Source organism: Haemorhous mexicanus, chromosome 5 (assembly GCF_027477595.1).
Source record: "Haemorhous mexicanus isolate bHaeMex1 chromosome 5, bHaeMex1.pri, whole genome shotgun sequence".
Taxonomy (NCBI): domain Eukaryota; kingdom Metazoa; phylum Chordata; class Aves; order Passeriformes; family Fringillidae; genus Haemorhous; species Haemorhous mexicanus.
The window spans coordinates 24603600-24622002 of record NC_082345.1 but is presented as its reverse complement, the minus strand read 5'-3'; positions in this window follow the sequence as shown (position 1 = coordinate 24622002).

Below are 18403 nucleotides of genomic sequence, written 5' to 3'. Positions count from 1 at the left end.
TTCCCTTCCCTTCCCTTCCCTTCCCTTCCCTTCCCTTCCCTTCCCTTCCCTTCCCTTCCCTTCCCTTCCCTTCCCTTCCCTTCCCTTCCCTTCCCTTCCCTTCCCTTCCCTTCCCTTCCCTTCCCTTCCCTTCCCTTCCCTTCCCTTCCCTTCCCTTCCCTTCCCTTCCCTTCCCTTCCCTTCCCTTCCCTTCCCTTCCCTTCCCTTCCCTTCCCTTCCCTTCCCTTCCCTTCCCTTCCCTTCCCTTCCCTTCCCTTCCCTTCCCTTCCCTTCCCTTCCCTTCCCTTCCCTTCCCTTCCCTTCCCTTCCCTTCCCTTCCCTTCCCTTCCCTTCCCTTCCCTTCCCTTCCCTTCCCTTCCCTTCCCTTCCCTTCCCTTCCCTTCCCTTCCCTTCCCTTCCCTTCCCTTCCCTTCCCTTCCCTTCCCTTCCCTTCCCTTCCCTTCCCTTCCCTTCCCTTCCCTTCCCTTCCCTTCCCTTCCCTTCCCTTCCCTTCCCTTCCCTTCCCTTCCCTTCCCTTCCCTTCCCTTCCCTTCCCTTCCCTTCCCTTCCTTCCCTTCCCTTCCCTTCCCTTCCCTTCCCTTCCCTTCCCTTCCCTTCCCTTCCCTTCCCTTCCCTTCCCTTCCCTTCCCTTCCCTTCCCTTCCCTTCCCTTCCCTTCCCTTCCCTAACCTTCCCAAACCTTCCCTTCCCTTCCCTTCCCTTCCCTTCCCTTCCCTTCCCTTCCCTTCCCTTCCCTTCCCTTCCCTTCCCTTCCCTTCCCTTCCCTTCCCTTCCCTTCCCTTCCCTTCCCTTCCCTTCCCTTCCCTTCCCTTCCCTTCCCTTCCCTTCCCTTCCCTTCCCTTCCCTTCCCTTCCCTTCCCTTCCCTTCCCTTCCCTTCCCTTCCCTTCCCTTCCCTTCCCTTCCCTTCCCTTCCCTTCCCTTCCCTTCCCTTCCCTTCCCTTCCCTTCCCTTCCCTTCCCTTCCCAAACCTTCCCTTCCCTTCCCAAACCTTCCCAAACCTTCCCAAACCTTCCCAAACCTTCCCAAACCTTCCCAAACCTTCCCAAACCTTCCCAAACCTTCCCTTCCCTTCCCAAACCTTCCCTTCCCTTCCCAAACCTTCCCTTCCCTTCCCAAACCTTCCCTTCCCAAACCTTCCCTTCCCAAACCTTCCCTTCCCAAACCTTCCCTTCCCAAACCTTCCCTTCCCAAACCTTCCCTTCCCTTCCCAAACCTTCCCAAACCTTCCCTTCCCAAACCTTCCCTTCCCTTCCCTTCCCTTCCCTTCCCTTCCCTTCCCTTCCCTTCCCTTCCCTTCCCTTCCCTTCCCTTCCCTTCCCTTCCCTTCCCTTCCCTTCCCTTCCCTTCCCTTCCCTTCCCTTCCCTTCCCTTCCCTTCCCTTCCCTTCCCTTCCCTTCCCTTCCCTTCCCTTCCCTTCCCTTCCCTTCCCTTCCCTTCCCTTCCCTTCCCTTCCCTTCCCTTCCCTTCCCTTCCCTTCCCTTCCCTTCCCTTCCCTTCCCTTCCCTTCCCTTCCCTTCCCTTCCCTTCCCTTCCCTTCCCTTCCCTTCCCTTCCCTTCCCTTCCCTTCCCTTCCCTTCCCTTCCCTTCCCTTCCCTTCCCTTCCCTTCCCTTCCCTTCCCTTCCCTTCCCTTCCCTTCCCTTCCCTTCCCTTCCCTTCCCTTCCCTTCCCAAACCTTCCCTTCCCAAACCTTCCCTTCCCAAACCTTCCCTTCCCTTCCCTTCCCTTCCCTTCCCTTCCCTTCCCTTCCCTTCCCTTCCCTTCCCTTCCCTTCCCTTCCCTTCCCTTCCCTTCCCTTCCCTTCCCTTCCCTTCCCTTCCCTTCCCTTCCCTTCCCTTCCCTTCCCTTCCCTTCCCTTCCCTTCCCTTCCCTTCCCTTCCCTTCCCTTCCCTTCCCTTCCCTTCCCTTCCCTTCCCTTCCCTTCCCTTCCCTTCCCTTCCCTTCCCTTCCCTTCCCTTCCCTTCCCTTCCCTTCCCTTCCCTTCCCTTCCCTTCCCTTCCCTTCCCTTCCCTTCCTTCCCTTCCCTTCCCTTCCCTTCCCTTCCCTTCCCTTCCCTTCCCTTCCCTTCCCTTCCCTTCCCTTCCCTTCCCTTCCCTTCCCTTCCCTTCCCTTCCCTTCCCTTCCCTTCCCTTCCCTTCCCTTCCCTTCCCTTCCCTTCCCTTCCCTTCCCTTCCCTTCCCTTCCCTTCCCTTCCCTTCCCTTCCCTTCCCTTCCCTTCCCTTCCCTTCCCTTCCCTTCCTTCCCTTCCCTTCCCTTCCCTTCCCTTCCCTTCCCTTCCCTTCCCAAACCTTCCCTTCCCTTCCCAAACCTTCCCTTCCCTTCCCAAACCTTCCCTTCCCTTCCCTTCCCAAACCTTCCCTTCCCAAACCTTCCCTTCCCAAACCTTCCCTTCCCAAACCTTCCCTTCCCTTCCCTTCCCTTCCCTTCCCTTCCCTTCCCTTCCCTTCCCTTCCCTTCCCTTCCCTTCCCTTCCCTTCCCTTCCCTTCCCTTCCCTTCCCTTCCCTTCCCTTCCCTTCCCTTCCCTTCCCTTCCCTTCCCTTCCCTTCCCTTCCCTTCCCTTCCCTTCCCTTCCCTTCCCTTCCCTTCCCTTCCCTTCCCTTCCCTTCCCTTCCCTTCCCTTCCCTTCCCTTCCCTTCCCTTCCCTTCCCTTCCCTTCCCTTCCCTTCCCTTCCCTTCCCTTCCCTTCCCTTCCCTTCCCTTCCCTTCCCTTCCCTTCCCTTCCCTTCCCTTCCCTTCCCTTCCCTTCCCTTCCCTTCCCTTCCCTTCCCTTCCCTTCCCTTCCCTTCCCTTCCCTTCCCTTCCCTTCCCTTCCCTTCCCTTCCCTTCCCTTCCCTTCCCTTCCCTTCCCTTCCCTTCCCTTCCCTTCCCTTCCCTTCCCTTCCCTTCCCTTCCCTTCCCTTCCCAAACCTTCCCTTCCCTTCCCTTCCCTTCCCAAACCTTCCCTTCCCAAACCTTCCCTTCCCTTCCCTTCCCTTCCCTTCCCTTCCCTTCCCTTCCCTTCCCTTCCCTTCCCTTCCCTTCCCTTCCCTTCCCTTCCCTTCCCTTCCCTTCCCTTCCCTTCCCTTCCCTTCCCTTCCCTTCCCTTCCCTTCCCTTCCCTTCCCTTCCCTTCCCTTCCCTTCCCTTCCCTTCCCTTCCCTTCCCTTCCCTTCCCTTCCCTTCCCTTCCCTTCCCTTCCCTTCCCTTCCCTTCCCAAACCTTCCCAAACCTTCCCAAACCTTCCCTTCCCTTCCCTTCCCTTCCCTTCCCTTCCCTTCCCTTCCCTTCCCTTCCCTTCCCAAACCTTCCCTTCCCTTCCCAAACCTTCCCTTCCCTTCCCTTCCCAAACCTTCCCTTCCCAAACCTTCCCTTCCCAAACCTTCCCTTCCCTTCCCAAACCTTCCCAAACCTTCCCAAACCTTCCCAAACCTTCCCAAACCTTCCCTTCCCAAACCTTCCCTTCCCAAACCTTCCCTTCCCAAACCTTCCCTTCCCAAACCTTCCCAAACCTTCCCAAACCTTCCCAAACCTTCCCAAACCTTCCCAAACCTTCCCAAACCTTCCCAAACCTTCCCTTCCCAAACCTTCCCTTCCCAAACCTTCCCTTCCCAAACCTTCCCTTCCCAAACCTTCCCAAACCTTCCCTTCCCTTCCCTTCCCTTCCCAAACCTTCCCAAACCTTCCCAAACCTTCCCAAACCTTCCCTTCCCAAACCTTCCCAAACCTTCCCAAACCTTCCCAAACCTTCCCAAACCTTCCCAAACCTTCCCTTCCCAAACCTTCCCAAACCTTCCCTTCCCTTCCCTTCCCTTCCCTTCCCTTCCCTTCCCTTCCCAAACCTTCCCTTCCCTTCCCTTCCCAAACCTTCCCAAACCTTCCCTTCCCAAACCTTCCCTTCCCAAACCTTCCCTTCCCAAACCTTCCCAAACCTTCCCAAACCTTCCCAAACCTTCCCAAACCTTCCCAAACCTTCCCAAACCTTCCCTTCCCAAACCTTCCCAAACCTTCCCTTCCCTTCCCTTCCCAAACCTTCCCAAACCTTCCCTTCCCAAACCTTCCCTTCCCAAACCTTCCCTTCCCAAACCTTCCCAAACCTTCCCAAACCTTCCCAAAACTTCCCAAACCTTCCCAAACCTTCCCAAACCTTCCCTTCCCTTCCCAAACCTTCCCTTCCCAAACCTTCCCAAACCTTCCCAAACCTTCCCTTCCCAAACCTTCCCTTCCCAAACCTTCCCTTCCCAAACCTTCCCTTCCCTTCCCAAAACTTCCCTTCCCAAACCTTCCCTTCCAAAACCTTCCCTTGCCAAACCTTCCCTTCCCAAACCTTCCCTTCCCAAACCTTCCCTTCCCTTCCCAAACCTTCCCAAACCTTCCCTTCCCAAACCTTCCCAAACCTTCCCTTCCCAAACCTTCCCAAACCTTCCCTTCCCAAACCTTCCCAAACCTTCCCAAACCTTCCCTTCCCAAACCTTCCCTTCCCAAACCTTCCCTTCCCAAACCTTCCCTTCCCTTCCCAAACCTTCCCTTCCCAAACCTTCCCTTCCCAAACCTTCCCTTCCCAAACCTTCCCTTCCCAAACCTTCCCAAACCTTCCCAAACCTTCCCTTCCCAAACCTTCCCAAACCTTCCCTTCCCAAACCTTCCCTTCCCAAACCTTCCCAAACCGTCCCAAACCTTCCCAAACCTTCCTAAACCTTCCCAAACCTTCCCTTCCCTTTTTTTATTTTGGTCACCTAGTTCATGGTTCCTGGGCTCTGGGTTTTAGAAAAGCAGCATCCCAGGCCACAGATAAAAGTTGTGATTAAGACTGAGTCGTACTGACATCTGTTTCAGTACACTTATTCTGCGACTCCTGCTCTTGTGGCTGTCCCTAGCTGTCAAAGAACTTTTGCTTTTTTGACTCCCAACATCAGGCTCTTTACCCTCCTTGTGATGAAGAGGATTTTTGATGCCAAAAAAGAAAATCATACGGATAAAGTGCTTCATGACTCTGTCCAAAAAGAAGTCACAGATTGTTTTGCTTTCCAAATTGTTTCAATAACCTCACACAAATCTTGAGCTCTGGAATCCTGATATCCCCATTTCTCAGATTTCAGACATCTTCTGTCTGCATGGGGCACTGTCCAGTGACTGAAGTGTTAAGGAACTTTCGTTTATTGAATTGTATTTTCATTCTGTCTGTCTCTACTCTTCCCCACCCTACACCCCCTCAGGATTTTATAACCTCCATGCTCTATTTTGGCTAGTGATGTCAGAGGCAGAGCAGTTACCATGGAGAAGGGGACAGGCTCCACTGAGATGGACACAAACATAGCCTAAACCTACAGCAAACTCGTGATTCATCAGCCAAATTGCGTGTCATCATTAATGACTTGCAAAAGGGGTCATTGATAATTTTTCATTTTAATGTATGTGGTGGTGGACAAGTTTATTAAAAACCTAATGAAAGACTGGCTAATGTTTACATCAAAAAAAACCACAACACATGTTATTAATGAATAAGTGGAACAATATCAGGCACCCTCTCAAGAATGGTTACAAGAACATGGCTATAGAAACCAAGCTGGGGGCTGGAAATTTTCACTAAAAGAAAACACAATTACTCATTGCACGCTAGGATCAATGTCACACTGATGCACAGAAAATGCAAGGAGCTCCTTAAATGGTGAGGAGAGAACAAATGCAATGGCACTAGGTTGATTAAAGGGCATCTCTATGAGGATGCACTGGTGTATTTCAAAATATTTCTGCTTTTCTTTCTGTTGTTTTGTTATTCCTGGTGTTTGGCTTACTTCTTAAGTTTTGCTTATTATGTGAAATATTTCACTCCTGCATAGCCCTCTTTTCTCAACAGTTGTTTAAACTTTTTCCTCTTCCATCACTCTAGGAACATTTTCATAAGGTGAATGCTCCACAGTAACCTTTGCTTGCATATGAAGGGGTAAGCTCAGTACCAGGAGAGGCTCTAGGAACACCATTTGTCTCCAGAACACTGTGACTTGCCATGTGTTCTGGAGACAAGAAAGTGTCTAAGATCAGTGAAAAATCCTATATACTACCTAGATTTAGGAAAAGCAGTTCAGAAACACCAAGAAACCCTTTTTTGGTCATAGAACTTAGCACTGAGATGCTCTGCAAAAGTTTTCCATGAAAATAGCTTTGCATATTATTTCATAAGAAGAGGAAATATTCTCATCTTCTAAATAATAACAGAGATGAGAGTTATTTGTTTTCTCAATTTCCTTTATGATTGGGAAGCTTTTTGCTCACCATCAGGGTGCTGGGAGTATTTCTCTCTCTAGCAATAGAGGCTATGCTGAAACACCAAATTCAGCCGTGGCTCACAATCCAACATAGGCAGAACAGCATTCGGTTCGTTCTTGTACAATTTTATAGTGTTTTGAAAACTGTCAAGTATAAAAATGTAGTTAAAATGACAGCACTAAGAGATCTCTGGATCTTGGCAAAAAATGCTCATTATTGCTCCAGTGGAATTTCTTGATGAGGTGTTGTGGCAGCTTTAGCTGGCTTTTTTGGTGGTTATTAAACACAGCACCCAGAAGCATCTCCTGGCTCAGGAATTCCTGTAAATTCTGATTTTCAGAAGGGTTCTTCTGAGGCAGCACCACTTAGGACTTACCCTGCATGCTGTGCTCTTCCTTATGCAAAACTGCCTGCTGGGAGAGGCAAAGACAAGTTGGATCTCAGGCTAGTACCACCATGTCTTTCTTTACCTTACATTCATCTTAGCTCCACTGGCATGAATCACATGAACCTGCCTTGGAAATTTCGGAGTTGTAGGGGCTCCCAAGCCTTCAGGACCCAGGATTCTGGAGAGCACTCTTCCATGAGTACAGCATGTACACTAGCCTTGTCCCTAAATGTCCTGACCCCTCTCAACTGGGCTTGTTCTCTGCCATGGAACAGAAAGTCCTGCTTTGGAGAGAGAGGTATAACACCCTTCAGAAACACTTCCCACCCTTCCAGAGCAGAGAAAGAAAAAATGAAAAAAAAAAGAAAAAAAAAAAAAAAAGAAAAAAAAAAAGACATAACGGAAGACTCCCAACTGTGCTGCAGTACAAAGGAATATCTTGTTCTATTTGAGATCCATATGGGAAACTTAAAATGAATTGCTTTGCTTTATGGGTTTTTAACTCTGAAGCCAAACAAACCCATGTATTAAAAAAATTGTGGAATGGGAGATCCTGACACAGATCTGCTGTTCCAAGAGAAGAAGAAATACATCTCATTTTCCCCCCTTTGTTTCCTTTCCTCATCTCCCATCTCCCAGCTAAGGGAGCACCCCTGCAGAGTGCTTTTAATTGAGCAAAACCCATTTGTTTAATGTCTGGAACTCAGCGAAGCAGGAGTAAACACTCCTGAGAAACACCAATGTAAATTTATTTAAGGATGGGAGTTTGTAATGACCAAATCACATCTTGTACTCAAACTCTACTTAAATAATCAGATTGAGGGTGCCCAGAGACTGCCTGGGAGCTGTTTTTAGAGAAGAAATGTTTTGTTCTATTATCTGAGCTGTCCCAGGTCAATTCTGCTGAGAGGATGTTGTTACCAAAAGGTGTCCTAAGTGGGTACTCATGGAATGACCCTCTGTGCAAACTGAGAGAGACATGGGACACAGCATGACAAAAGACTCTTGTGGAAAGTCATCTCACTTTTCCCTTAATGGGTTTAGAAATTGCCTATTTTATTCCTTCCAAGACGAATCTTCATTCAATCCATCTTCATGAAGCCATCTTCACCAATTTCCACTCCTGGATTTGGTAGAAAATGAAGCATTGAAAATTAAAATGTGGGGTTTTTTCTTCTGAAATTCTAGCATTTTTCTTTTCTCTGTGAGAAAGCAAACAATACCAACATGAAGTTTTGCAAAAGAAAAAAGAAAACAACTCCTAATGCTTTTGATTTCACTAAAATTTTCCATTTGTTGACTAGCCTTGCCTGCCAATAAAGACCCCTGCCTGTGACCCCCTCCAACCCTCCTCAGGGTGAGATGTTGCTGGCTGAAAGCTCTCAGGGCAAGGGTTTTCAAGAAGGGAGATTCACAGTGGCCTCAAAACAAATCTTCTGAAAGTGGTCACTGCTGCGTGTCACAGCTTGCACGCTCACCACAAATTGGCTCTGGCAAATCAAGTGTGGCTGACCTTTTTCTGAGTGAGTCATTTATTTCTGTGTACCTGTCCTTGCCTGCTCCACTCAGCAGTACTCCAGCTCCAGCCTGATGGCCTCAATACTCAGAGGTAATGCTTCTCACCTCCCTTCTGATTCCAGGTGCTCCTGGGTGTTAATCAACATGCTTTCAGCTCTTTCTGCTGTCTTCTGCACATTCCTCTGGATGTGGGAGATATGCTGCCACTGTCTCCTCACAGCAGTAGTGTCTTCAGACTTGGGGCTGGGTGCAAACCAGTCCTGAAAGGACATGCTGGCCCTCCTGGTGTGAGAGATGAGAGATCTGCTGAGGAAGGTTACTGGAAAACCCATTTTACCTGTGCATCTCACACTGGGTGTCAGCAAATGGTCACAGGTGAAGCCCAGAGCAGTGCACAGCCAGGCTAGCAGCCCCAAGGCTGCACACAAGACGGAAGAGCGCAGCCCCAGGGCACAAGAACAGCTCTGCCCTGGTTGCAAGAGGCTGGGATAGAGCCAGTCCCACTGCCTTGGGGGTGTCATAGCAAGCCTTGTTTGAGGACAGACAGCTGTTAGGTGGAAAGCAAATTTCCAGGAGAAGCTCCTGCTAACCAACACCTAATCTTCCTCATCTGTCCCTTTTCCTTCTTTCTGGCACTGTCAGTGAAGCCACCCTCTTTGCTCTGTCACACATGTACCAAAATCCTGTGTGACCTTCAGCTTCTTCCCTCTCCTCCTTCCCTGACTTTATAACAAATTCTTGCAGTTACAGTTTAGCAGACCAGGGGTGGCAAGGCCTTGTTCCAGCCCTGGCACTGGGGCTGGTTCTGCACATCTGTACACACACCATGAACAGTGCTTTCTGCCAATTGCTGAGACCAGAAAGCAGGAATTCATTCAGTCACAAGACCCCTATTAAAAAAAAAAAAAAAAAAAAAAAAAAAAAAAAAAAAAAGTGTGGGGAGCCATTTTCCTATTTTGGGATGTGGGAAATTGCAGGTCTCCTGGTTATTTATGCTGGTAGTGTTTCCAGCCAGCAGTTCTCAAGGGTGTTGAGAAGGAGCTACAGTGTCTTTTGGTTGAGCAGCACAGTAATTTACAACTTGCAGATGAGTGCACAAAAAACTCATCTGAGTGCACACACAAAAACTTGTGCACGTATCAAAGCCCAAGCACCAAAACTGCAGGCAACCATGGAGCCACACTGCAGAAACCTTCCTGACAGGCCCTGTGAGGAACTCTCAGAGGTAATGGCACATGGTCCTCTCCACCATCCTGGGAAAAATCCACGTCACCACGTTCTGTCCTGCCAGGCAGTTTCTGCTGCTGCTGATCAGGTCCCCTCTGGACAGAGTGAGTCAACTCTGAGCAATAAAGTATTAGCAAAGCAACCACCACGGATCCACTGGGACTTCTCTAGAAAACCAGTTCTGCTTCATTCCCACCAATTCAACTTTACTCATCCCTTCTAATAGAAACTACAGCACAAGCAAAAAATGCTAACATCACATGAAACAGACCTTCCCTCCTTATCTGAACACCCTACACAGATCTCACTCCCTGAAAGCCTCCACTCTGGGGCACACTGACTGCCTTGGGCTGGGGTGCATACAATCTACTTTCAATGCCCTGGTGACTGTGATACCCTTATACTCTGTGCACTGAGAGGACACAGACCCACTCCATGCAAAATAACAAAATGTGGTGGACAGGATCATGGGCAGGACAATACTTTAATTTTAGTTAATGATGCTTCTCTATGCTTTTTCTTACACAGACTGAGAAGAGGTTTCTGTCTAAGTATATAAAGTGTGTGGCTCAGAAACTTAGCCATCATGGCAAAAAATAAACCTCCTAAATGGGGTTGCTGTAGGCTTGAGCACTTACTTGTCTAGTAAATGAGAACAATCTCAAATGTACTGATGACTATGGATTTTATACAATTTCTTTATTAAATAATTGTGGCATTAATCTCCAGCAAAACTGCCTCAGACCTCAACAGGCTCAGACCAAGAGATCCATTTGAAGTGAGCATTTAGGTTGACCTCACATTCTTTCCATTTATTTTCCAGATCCCATCTTCATCTGGGTACATTCCACACCTTTCCATCTATTGCCATTGCTCTGTACAAACAGCAGATAAGAAAGAGTAATTAGGTGGAGGGGCAGAGAGCAGCTCCATGAGGGATGAAGCTCATAGCCCTGTGGTCCCAAACATCATGGGCAGAGCACAGCTGCAAAGAGGAACCTGTCACCAGGCACGGGACTGACTCCCTGTCAATGTGCTGCAGTTGTGGAGGCCAAAAGAAGAAAAGGCAGGTGTAGGAATGGAGGCTGGGGAGCTGGGACTGAGCTGAGCGTGCCCTTACAGAACAGCCAGCATTTCTCTGCCTGCCTCCTCAGAGGCAGCTGTGTGTTTTGTCTGAAGCCAATCTCCCACTGGAGCTGCTTGAGAGCAAGCACTGAAGAGCCCCTATTGTACAAGCCACACAAAAACACAAAGGAGAGAGCCCAGAGTAAAAAATATTTCCATAATAAAACTGTCAAGGGGAAATGAGAGAATAGAAACCTTTGTACTGCTGAGTAATTAGGAACAGTCACTCCTCTCTCCAAAGCACTTGAGATAAACTGTCTCCTTGGAGAGGAGCATTTGGGGTGAGATGCACACATGGACCAGGGGAGTAGATGACCCAGGGAAGAGTGCCCAGGAGCTGCAGGGGATGGATACGTGGCTTGAGCTCCTGCCAAGGAGCTCAGAAATTCCCACTTCCTTGTGGGCTTCCTGATGCTTCTCCCACAATTTCTCCAAATTAGGTCATTCCCACACAGCCTACAAGTCAGAGCAGCCAGTGCTGGCCCACCCAGAGCAATGGGGAGGATGCTAAGGGTGATGAAGCAGTGTCCACACTCCAGTGGACAAGGGGCAAAGAAAAGTCCCAGATGATGGTGGGATGTGATCTCTGGGTTGTGGCCCAGCCTAGGTGGGAAGTGCTCATGTCACTGTGCTCTGTGCATGCACTCAGCCCAAGCTGGCACACCGCACCCACCTGTGGCCTCACTGCACCCCTAGCGTGCTGGATCCTCAGCTGTTTCTCTGCCAACAGAGGAGAGCTGACTTTGCCAAAGTCATATTTGCTTTGGCCAGCTGAGAGAGCTGTTCCCATGCTTAGCTTTCCACCAGCAAGGAATGAAATGTGGTGTCAGAGCCCCAGGTTATTTCTCAGCTAAACACTGAGAATCTGCCTCCTTCTATGAACCATCTGGGATTCAGTCTTCCCAGCACTGGACCAGTGCCTGTTTCCCTGCTGCATCTCACAGTCCTTTTCCTGCCCACACTGCTTTTACCGGAGGGCTGGCTGCCTGTGACGGTGAAGAATGACAGCAGCAGATCACCAAAATTCAATTTCACATCCTCCTTCTGCTCTTACTTCACAGGTCACAGGAAGGCCTACCAAGAAGCTGCCAAACAAGAATCAGGCCTTTCTAGGGCAAATGGTGATGAACTCCAGATCTGGATGGTCTTACAGACACTCAGAATAATTCAGTTCACATTAGGGTTTGCAATCTGAGTCTGTCCAACAGGCACAGGAACACCTTCAGGCTGATTATTCCTCTTCCTCACTGTAATTAGGAGAAGGCATCTAGCTGATGGAGAAAAATCATGTTTGGTTCAGCTCACAAAGCTGAATGGAGCTGAATGAAAAAGTCTGTGTTCCCTGAAAGCCACTCATGCACCTCATGGCTCAAAAGAAAGACTGTGGTTCTAGCAAGAGGACCCATCCCTTTGAACAAATCACCTGCTGTTTCTAGCGGAGACACTGAGACATAGAAGTGCACCAAACGAAATAACAGATGAAACACAGATGTGGAAACCAAGACAACCAAGAACTGATGGAGTTCAAATGACAGAAATAACCCTAACAGATCAATACCAGACTAGGCAGCCTGGAAGAACGTGTGGTCTCAAACACTTGTCTATCAGACTGAGAGCAGAAGGTACTTTCATTTCAGAAATGGTGAAGTCATTCACATGCCAGCTATAAAACATAAATGCCAGACCCTTGGCGTTGTGCAGCTACCTGACAAAGGCATTAAGTTAGTTGGACTCATTTGAAGCACAGTCTTTTTATATTTTCAAAACACCAAGTTCTGTGCAAGTATTCAGGCTGCCATGGCAACGTGGTCCATTTGTTCCCGAGTGTCATTTCCCATCACAATTGGTTGGGATTTTTCTTCAGAACTTTGCCCAATTTCAAAACTTTTGTTGCTGAGGCAACATCTCCCTTTAAAGGGAAGTGATTGGCTCTGCCTACCTGTGCCAAGGCAAGGGCTCTTCTGTGGAGACCGGCATGCTATGGCAAGGGTGGAGGTGTTTGGGAGGCGAAAAAGATATCCAGGGAAGCAGGGGGAGAGGAAGTAAGTGTGCTGAGAAGGGCAACACACACCTTCATGTGAGGCAGGTGGGATGGGCTCTGAGTGGGAGGCTCCAGGCTTAGCACAAGGAGCTAATGTGCCACATTATATCAGTGAGGAGATTAAATAAGATCTCGTTTAGAAAACACTTTGCCTTTGATATATCCCATGAGGATCTCGTGGAGATGCATAGTCCTCACAAGATCTCTGCAAGAAAGGAATTTGTCACTGGGCTTGTTTGATAAAAAAACTGATGGAGGCAGAGAGAGCTTGAATGAACTACTGAAGGTCATGCAGTAAATTAGTGGCTGATACAGGAATAAGCCCCTAGGGGTGTTATGTTTCATTTGTAAGATCATAATTTCTCTGATATTTAACTTATGCTTAAACAGAAACCAATTTTCCTTCTGCAGAGAAGCACTGCAATCCCTTTTTCTCTCACTAACATATTACAGTGCTCACCTCTGCTATTTGTCAATGTGTTTGGCTGAAATGCACTGAAGCAGGGATTGCTTTCTTTCCAGATAGCAAGTCAAGGATCCGGACTCTTCCTGACATCCTGCTGCAAAAAATGTGATTACTACCAATGAGCATAACACACCTGGACAACAGTTTGGGAACCAGGTTAGGGCTGGGAAGTGGAGTTGTCCTGGCACGCTTTACACAAGAGCTCCCCTCCCAGCAGCTCCCACTAGCCCTGTGTTTCCCTTGCCTCCACCAGCATGCAGTGGTGCCCTGGGCAGCCTCTCACTGTTCCTTTTGTGCTGCTGTCACCTTCACTTGAGGGAGGCCACAAAAGGAGCCAGAAAAAGCAGAGAAATTAACTAGCAGAGAAGTTACAGTCATTTGGACTGCTCTGGTTTCACCTACCTCTTGCTGCTTGCTGTGACCCAGAACAGAACAACTCACATTATTTTTATGACATAAGCAGGCAGATGACATGCTTTAAACAAATTACCACTTCAATAGGAGCTCTCCAAAGCCCTTGGCTATTGCCATGCCTGTGAGCCAGCGTCTTTTCCAGCCTGGAGGTGCCCACAGGATGTGCTGCTGAAAAGCAAAGCCAATGAGTAAATATATTGGGTCGGTACCAGCAAAGGCTTGACCAGAGGGCACAACTGATTCATTAGGCCAGCCCTTGCCAGGTCTCCACTTTTCAGCCTGTATCTCAGTGCCCCAGTTCCAGACTGATGGTGACTCTGATGCCTGTGTATGGGTCACTGGAGATTAGGCTTTGATTTCTTTCAATTTCAGCATTTCAGACCTGACTGCATAAGCAGAGTCAGACACAATCCTGGATCACCTGGATCACCACCTGCCTGTTCCAAATCTGGGTCAATGTAGCATTAAAAAACACAAACAGCCAACACAGCCCTGACAGGCAGATGCAAAGAAGAAAAGTAAATATGAGAAGTGCTCTTGATGTCAACAAAGAAACATAAGGAGACAGGGGGCATCAAGCTTTGTCTTTCTCTTGCATTTAATTGTCCTTGATGCTTCCTTCCCATGGGTATTCAATTTGAACTGCCCCTTCTAAGCTGATGGAGGAGATCAAAAATGGCCTATGGTGACAGCATGTCTGGCAGAGAACCTCCTTGGAGCCACATCCTCCACATCTGGGACATTTTCTTCTGTCCAAGTGACCACAAAAGCAGCCTGAGGAGTGACTCCCATTGTGATAATATTTTTGGGATTGTCTACACCCCAAGACTTCTCTTGCCTGTCTGGGCACTGACTGCAGGAATTTTCCCTCACTGGTCCTGGATGTCTCATAGCCTTGGCTGTGAACCCCAACACATGTGTAGCAGCATTTACTGAGGTTATGAGACCCTGAGGCAGAGCATTGCCTCTGCTCTCCCAGAGGTAACACAGAACATCTCTGGGCCACACTTGAACCAGGTGAAGAAGTCAGAGGAGGACCTAATAGCTCCTAAAATACTTCAGCACATGGCAGATGTTGAAAAAGACCTCAGGACCTCTTCCCTGCCTGCTGATCCCAGTATGGGGGGAACAAGTCCTCTCCCATGCTCTAACATCTGAGAATTTCCTGGGAGTCTCCTATTCCCAAAGACTGGACATTCAGCAGCTGCTGGACAGCCCAGCAAACAAACAAGCAACTTCTGCAAAACGTGTCTGGACATCAGCCATATTAACCATGAGTGCTGCTCTCCCCTGTGGATACAACAGCTGCCCCTTGAAATAAACAGGAAACCATTTTATCCTCTGAGGAGCAAGAAAGGTGAAGGGGTCACGACTGTAAATTGTGTCTCTGGATTTGGGGCATGCAGCGTGAGCCACTAACAAATAGGTCTTCTGGTTTTTCTCATAGAGAAGGGACTCAAATGCTGGGCTTCTCCTTCTGAGCTGGTTCTCTGACCTAGCATTACCCTTTTCTCCAGTGCAAGAGATGCAACAGCAGAAGCTTCACCCTCTTTGCATGGGATTTATCTATTACTCTAAGCTGCATTTGTACCTGAGTAGGGTACAGTAAAGTGATGTTGGTGCAGCGTGGCAGTAGTGATGTTACTGTGGAAACAATGATATTTTAATTGCCTGACTCAGGAGAAGCCAGGTAAATCAGACATTGTAGTGTCCCCATTGCAGCAGCTGTGCTGCCAAAAGATCTGGACTGGGCATCAGGTATGTAGGCCTCTGGCACTGAGCAGTTTGTTAGAGCCATGTGGTGCTGGCAAAGCTGTTTTCCTCTGTACCTTTGGTTCTGCCCAGCTCATGCCCTCACCCTTCGCCTGCTGGAGCCACATGAATGACAAACCTCTCAGACTGGTGACAGTCTGCACTCCTGGGCATGCCACCAAACACCTCCTTGTTACAAAACACAAATGGAAGATAACTGATAATGTATACTGTGCACCTTATTCTGGTGCAAGGGTCCAGGACAGTGATATTACCTGTATGCCTGATGAGCTGTCAACTGTTTATCTAAAAATCTTATAAATATCTTTAACATTATGCACTTAGCTCCAGAGTCCTAGTGAAATACTGAAGTTCATCTTTTTCATTTTTTGTGTCAGAGTCTAAAAAGTACCGGGTGAAGTTTGAAACCTGACAGACTCTATCAAGTGAAGGATTTCCAGAAAGGAAGGATGCCTGGGCATCTGTTTATAGATGCATATTTAAACTGCAGAGGCGCTGGGTGCTGACGGGCCCACAGCTTGTGGCCAGCTATGCACAGACCTGCTTCCCACTCAGCAAGCAGTCCATGGGCACTGGGATCAAGGCAAGCAGGATAGTGCTCCTGCATTTGTTCTGAGGGTCCAAAAGGCTTATAATCCAGTGCTGCCTGGTTTTCCTGGCCAGAGATCTGTGGGATTTCTGGACAAATTAACCACACCCTCATCTGAGAAAAAGAAAAAACAAAAGCTTTATGAAAAAATAAAAAAGGAGGCAAGACAAGGTGAAGATAAATAATGAGGAGAGGAGGTGGTGAAAAGCATGGTGAAAGCTGAAGGGCAAGAAGAGGAATGGCCAGGAAGCAGCAGGTAGTGCAGGGAGTGTTCTCTGAGGAATGTCCCTGGGTGTCCTGTTCCTAACAGGCAGTGCTGAGAGTTGATCCAGGAAGTGATGCTGATGTCCTGCCTGCCTGTGAAGCAGGGAGGCTTTTGCTAAGCACTCTGTAAGGTGGTAAGGTGTCATGGGATAGACCATGATGGCCTGGAAGGGAAATAGGAGGGGGATGACCATGCAGATGAGAGGACAGAGCAGGCATGAGGCATGAAGAGGAGGGGAGGATTAGTAAATGGACTGTCTGGGACTGCTGTGAGAGACCTGGAGCAGAGGTGTCCAGGAAAGAGCAAAGGATGTTACAAAAGGATGGCAAAACATGACAGAGCAGTTGCAGATATGGGTACGTCACTGCTGTGGGAGAATGAATGGTTTGGGTTTTTGAAGGAGCCTAGCCCAGAATTAGGGGGTACAGGCTGCTAACCAAACTTAGAGGACTTGAGACTCGGCATGAGAGCCCCAGCCAGCAGAGCACTTCACAGGCACCCCAACCCACGACATGTGAACTGTTCCACATAGCAGCCCAGCACAGCCCAGAAATGATCAAGAAATCCAGTCTTCCTGGATTTCTTGATAATTTCTAGCATTGCCCAGAGCAAACCACAGGAATTTCTTTGCCTGTGGGAGATAATTTCTAATCCTAACAAGGGCTGGAGAAGCCCTAGAATGTATTAATGTTACTTAAGCCAGCAGGTAAACTCTGCCACTGAGATTGGGCTACCGGTTCTCTCAGGTACTGCATGAAATCATGGTAAGAAGTGATCTGTGCTCCAAAAAGGTTATTATCCAGAACAGGCAAGGAGATAGTCACTTGCTCAACTAAGTCAGCAGCAGAAAGGGGGAAGGAGTCCCAGCTTCATTTGTCTGAGATTGGTGCTTGCTGGACCAGATGAGATTATGTCCCACATTGCCCATATCAGCATATCCCACTCGCCAGTGTTTATCTCACATCCTTGAGCAAGAGCCCTCAGGACTCTGCAGTTCGGTTCTGTTTTACTTTATGGAGGAAGTGACACTCACAACATGCTCAGAGGTTATGTTGCTGCATTGCAACAGCTCTCATCCCACACAGAGATGGAAGAAATCTGAGTGGTGCAGATGTGATGACTCAGCTTTGCTGGATTTTACAGTAGTGGAGCTCCACTGACATTTCACAGAAATATTCTGATGAGCTTCACAGAATCACAAATCCACTAGATTGGAAAAGACCTTTGAGCTCATCAAGTCTGACCTATGACCTAATACCACCATGTCAACTAGACCATGGCATTAAGCACCATGTCCAGTCTTTCCTTAAACACCCCTCTGGGCAGCCCATTCCAAGCATCTCTTCTGTTAAGAAATTCCTTCTAATGTCCCACCTAAACCTTCCCTGGTGCAGCTTAAGGCTGTGTCCTCAGACAACCAAAAATGCTGGCAAGAGCCCAGTGGACTGGATCTCTTTGGAGTGATCCACTGACACAGCTCAACCCATCTCATGCAGAATTACATGTAGTTTACAAGTTCTTCGGGTACTAATTCACTGGGGCAAGAGGTCTTCTACAGCAGCCCAAGCTTTGAATCAAAGGCACCTGATCCTTGTTGGTGCCTGCCCGGTTTGGGGTGATTATATTCATCCAACTGTGCTTCCCAAAGAGACAAGCCAGGGGTAGGGAAGGGGCTTCCTGTGCCAGAGACAGCCCTGAGGGGAGGAAGGAACAGGGTCAGGTCAGCAGGCCAGGTAAGGCAATGCTGTGCTGCTCAGATCCAACTGGCTAAAGCCTGATTGGTTCTGCTCTCTCCATTAGTGTTTTTAGTCATCTGACCACACTTGGACAGGGACTTTATCCCCAATCTCAGCATGCCAGAACTCCAAATGAGACCAAGACACCTTCACCAGGAGGATGATGGTCCTTTATCAAGTATATCACTGTGCACCTGTACCCAATTGAGAACTGCTGTTCCTCACACAATTTCCACCTGCAGTGCTGTGCTCAACACACGTCAGCACTAAGCAGTGAGCTCAAGTTCCAAACAATACCAGCTGTGCACATCCCAACTCTGCTCCTTGGGATAACACAAGTAAGTAATGCATGCATTACTTGCTAAACCATGTTGTTTCCCGTCGTATGTACACTTACATAACCTCATACCATATCATCAACACATTTCTTAGCACAAAGAGATCAATCATTCTGATCCCCTGCACAGAAAACTACCTCAGCTCTTATCATGTCACGAATACAACATTAAAAAATTAGAATTTCCAACCTCCACACCTGCCAACGCCCAGCACAGCTTGATGTTCCTAGAGCTGATGGCTCATTTAAAACCTCTGAATGACACGTGGCCACCTCTGGCAGC